Raw genomic sequence first — 5183 nt, 5'->3', positions numbered from 1 at the left:
TTTTATTAGAATTACAGGTCAAAATTAAGTAACTGGCTTAAATTTATGTATGATTATAAAATAGGGTGCATTTTGTTTCAAAACATCTGTAAGACTTTCCTTGTGTGACCATAGGAAGCACACACTTATTTCTAAGGAGGATCCTGAATATGCATCTGTACTGGGAATTATTCTTAATCTGGTATCCTGAACCAAGTGTGTGTGTGTGTGAACAAATGATCCTTTATTGAAATTCTTTTCATCTGGGGTTCTTAGCTAGCTAGGCATTCCAAAGCACCACTGTTGGTGTGTTCTATGATGTCCTGAGGGTACTATCAACATTACGGCCCACAGCCTGGGCAGTTCCCAGTATCTCTTTAATAGTTCCAGAGAGTTCTCTGGATAAAGATTGGTGTGGCATTTTTCTGGGCAAAGTGAATCTCATTAAATTGATATTCCCTCTGTGTTTAATACTTTTTTGCCTTTTTCCTCTTCTTTTTTTTTTTGTGGTTTTGTTTTGTTTTTTCTTTTTCCTCTTCTATGTGGTTCCTTTAGGGCTTTGATGACCAGGGGAGAGGCAGAAGGCATTTGCAGAAGGCATTTCACAGCAATCCTTAGTCCCTTCCAGTCACTGGTTGGAAAAACCATCACCAACTTTTGTAGAGACAGACAATGACTGCCAGCCTATTTTGGAGGTCAGAGCAGACGTGATGGAGACTTCCCGGCCAGTATACTTCGGGTATAGTACTTCGATCTCATTGGGGTTGGACTTGGACTTGGGTGACATGGCATAGGTGGCTGATGTGGAAGAACTCAGATGAGGGAAGACTGAAGAAAGCTGCACTGAGGTATCTTCCTAGTCAAGAGCTGAAAGTATGAAGTGTATTCTTTTTTTAAAAAAAAAGTTTTAATTGTGATTTTGGCAAAAGTTTTCAGAAAACCTGGGGTTTCGTTCATTAATTATTACACCTTTTCTTCCTTCTCCCTTCCATTCCCCTCCCCCAGTTCCTTTAAAAAAATATTCCTGTTGCAAAGTTTCCTCCTTTCCCCCTTCCCCTCCTACTCCTCCAATCCTCTTTGCAATGTACCTCTTATTCTATACCATTGTCTTACAAATAACGCCTAATCATACATGTCTTTTACATAGTTCTCTCACTCATCTGTTCTAATAGTGTTCATTATCTATGCATTATCTAGTTCATTATCTAGCTCATTATCAGTGTTCATTATCTTTTCCTATTCTCTTCCAAACCCCACAGATCAGTCCTGCTTCATAACAGTGGTGTTATGCAGTATTTGTCCTTTAGAGACTGAAACATTTCACCCAGAATTTATGTCCTCCAAGGTCATACATATTGTGTATTATTTTACGAGTTACTATTTTTCAGTACTCCACAGTATTTCACTGTAAGAATACACCATAGTTTTTCTATCCATTTGTTGATGGACATTTGGGTTGTTTCATCGCTTTGCTATTGTAAATAACACAGTAATAATCATGTGTACACAATGAAGTGTATTCTTAAGAGGCAAAACCCGTAAGCTAATGCAGTCACATTCTTCTCTAAAATTGCTTATAAAGTAATTATTTTTCTGGGTATAGTGGAGAGTTAACAGGAAAGTGGATAGTAGCTGGATAAGGAGTTTATCTTCAGGGTGAGCTGTTATTCAGGTTTTAATGATAACTCACAAAAACCCAACTAACCTTCAGCATGGTTTCTTCTTGATAGATTGAAACATGTTTATGTAGGCATTCAATACCCAAGACACAATAATTAGAGAGCAAAATAGGCAGAGTTAGAAAGTGAATAAAAAGACCTTATCTAACTTGAAGAAGAGGTCAAACTTATAATGAGAGGTCAAATTCATGTAAAGCAATTATTGTGGGGTTTGTTTGGTTTTTTTCCTTATTACATGATATTGTTATATTTTTAATGATTTCATTTTATTTGAATCCACAATCAAATCCCTGGGTAGTAGCAATCAAGAAATCAAAATACATGATGCATTGAGAAAAATCAGCTGCCAAGGACATCTCTAAAGTGCTAAAGAACAAGAATGTTAGTTAAAAGACCCAGGTGTACCTCATTCAAACCATGCTATTCAATTGCTTTCTGTGCATCTGAAAGTAATTAATAAAGTAAGTAATAAAGAAAGATGACATCATTCTTATTATGAAGAAGAAACAATACCTTTGAGTTGTGATGTGGGTGAAGAATATGGAACTTCTCTTGGATTGCCAAACGAACTAACAAATATTTCAAGAAGTCTTCTATGAAGTGTAGCCAGGGTGCTTCTTAGAGGCAAAGGCAAAGTAACTTTGCTCATATACTTTTGGCATATTATCAAGAAGCAGAAGTCCTTTGGAAAAGAAATCATTTTAGGAAATGTGGTGGCTCAAAGAAATAGAGAAACATCCTCAGCAGGATGGGTTGACACAGTGACCATAACAATGGGCTCAGGTATACTTGAGGATGGCTCAGAATAAGGACAAGGTTCAGGTCTATTGCTCATAGGGTCACATTTGATGACATTTAGCCATAACAGCAACAACATAGAAATACAGTTATTAACTTGTTCAAATCTAGTAAACAACCTTAAAATTGTGTTAAATCCAAAAGTAAGGGACCAGGGACTAATTAATAATTCTGCAAGATGTCTCAAGTTAACACATATAACTTAATTTGTATACAGGTATAAATAAAGGGTTTGTATTATAATGCCTAGATTGTGGTATTCTCTGTGAAATCCAATAGTGAGTCAGATAATTAGCTATTCATTTAGCTAATCAAAAAAGGACATGATACTAGATGTTAGCAAAAGTCATAATGCACAGTAACAGAATAACTAAAACATTTCATAGTGTAAGAATACTAACCACAAAATAACAAAACAAAGCAAATAAAAAATTATAGATATTACTTTCTTCAGTTATTTTTATGGGGGAGAAGTGGATTTTAAAACAAGGCTGGTTGTTATTTACTGTTGAGTTATGTGGTAATGGGCCCAGAATTGACCTTTAAGCAAGTTCTCAGTGGCAATAAAACACATAGAAACAATTTTTATTTATTATTTGAGAACCTGGAATTTATGAAAAAGAATATGGCATCAAGATTGAAGGACACTCATCAATAGCCTGAGTTATGCATATGATACTACATTGCTTGCTGAAAATAAGGAGCATTTGAAGCACTTGTTGCAGAAGATCAAAGAGTACAACCTTGGATTGGATTGCATCTCAATATCAAGAACAAAAATTCTCATCACTGGACCAGAAGCAACACTATGATAGATTGAGAAAATATTGACGTTGTTAATGATTTCATCTTACTTGAATCCACAAGCACCCATGGTACCAACACTCAGGATATTAGGAGACATATTACACTGGGAATGTATGCAGTCAAAGATTTCTCCAAATTATTGAGGACCAAAGACATCAATGTGAGGACTAAGGTGTGTTAGATTCAGGCTATGGCCTTTCCAATCACTGACTATGCATCTGACAGCTGGACAAAGAATAACGATGACAGTAGAAAAATTGATGCTTTAGAGCTGTGGTATTGGAAAGGAATACTAAATATCCCAAAAGAACAAAAAAATATCTCTTGGAGAAAGTACAGCCAGAGTGTTCCTTGGAGGCAAAGATGTTGGAGCTTTCTTTCACATAATTCAGACGTTTTGCTTTGAGGGGCTATTCCTTGGAAATGGACATCATTCTTGGAAAAATGGAGGCTTGGATAAAGAGAGGAAGATCCTCAACCAGGAGGATTGACACAGTAACTGCTGAAATGGGCTTTAGTGTGTTAGAAGAGTGAGGATGGCAGAGGACAAGACAAGGTTCAGATGTGTTGTTCAAGAAATTAATATGGGTCATACTCAACTCTATGACCTGTAATAACAACAGATGGCATAAGAGGATATTTCCCATCTTTCTGGGGGAGAAAGTGGTGGACTTGAACTGTGTGCCTTTGGGTTAACAGAGCAACTCCATACCATTAAGCCACTCAAGCTCCCTATAATATGATATGATGAGTGTATCATATAGTAGTTATCATTAGAATACCAGAAAACAAAATTTTAAAATTTCAGCAAAGTCCATGAAATTTTCTTCTGTGATCTTGAGAGAAGCCATTTACTTTTAACATAGTTTGCTTCTGGCCAATATGTATCCATTTCAGCTTAAATTGTACTTTTAACAGTACAGAAAGAGATTTCACCTTTCCTTAAATGAGACAGATAGATTAAAATTTTAATTCCTTTTAAATTAGCAGCAGAAGTGTCAGTAAGTAGGACAAGGTAGTATTCCTTCCAGTGATGTTCCAATAAATCTTTTAATTAATGTCTTATCCAATATTTACTTTCTTCTTAGAAGATGTTAGCAACTTTTTTTTTAATTCCAGAGTCTGATTTTCAAGGACTTAACTATGAAAAATATTTTAGAGTTTTAGATTAAAGATTGTTGTATAAAGGGATGAGGGAGACACAAACACCATTTAAAAACCATCCTTATTGTCATTCCCATATTCTCTGCTGAAGTCAAAGGGTGTAGGATCATTGAAAACATCTATATATGTTTATTCAGAATTTTGACATATGCTGTAATATCTTCTAATCCTATTCATATTTTATTGCTGGTCCAGTTAGAACTTAATCATTGGCGACCCTTCAGAAGGTTTATAGAGGCTATAAACTTAATGAGATGATATCATCTGTCTGTTTCCTGCAGAGTCATTGGTAGATTCAAGTCACCATATATGCACCATATTTGGTTTAGTAGAACAAAACCCTAGGGACTATGCTACCTGAATTCCTTTTCTAATCCTGTTAGAGCTACATATAAAAAGGGTGTGGTGGGGTTTTTTTTCTATCTGTACAATAAAGCATGGAACATCCAGCATTATTCTTACGTAAGGTTGTAGTAAATTTTTGTTTACTAAGTCTGTTGTAGTTAATTTCAGACATATGCAATTCTAAATTCAAATACAGAAACTACATCAGCTTCTATGTAAGAACTTTAAAAATCTTGTTTTGGCCCAATAGTATCCATGTTTGAAATATTACGTCCCACTTTAAAGTCTGAAATAGTTAATTTATTGTTGAAAAATTTTGATAAATTAAAATCTTTCTGTGGATGCCAAACAAGAGGGTAAATATTAACTTGTAATAATACTTCTTAAAAGTAAAATAATTGATACAAATTA

At 35.0% G+C, this 5183-nt stretch overlaps 1 pseudogene; it reads right to left on the bottom strand.

The window, feature by feature from the left end:
* Positions 1 to 251: 251 nt before the first annotated feature.
* On the bottom strand, positions 252 to 766 carry LOC102867857 (annotated as a pseudogene).
* Positions 767 to 5183: the final 4417 nt, after the last annotated feature.

This window comes from Elephantulus edwardii, unplaced genomic scaffold (genome assembly GCF_000299155.1).
Source record: "Elephantulus edwardii isolate Elephantulus edwardi_28Jun2011 unplaced genomic scaffold, EleEdw1.0 scaffold00085, whole genome shotgun sequence".
Classification (NCBI taxonomy): domain Eukaryota; kingdom Metazoa; phylum Chordata; class Mammalia; order Macroscelidea; family Macroscelididae; genus Elephantulus; species Elephantulus edwardii.
Note: the sequence above shows the minus strand (reverse complement) of the source record. Positions and strands in the feature narration are given on the sequence as shown.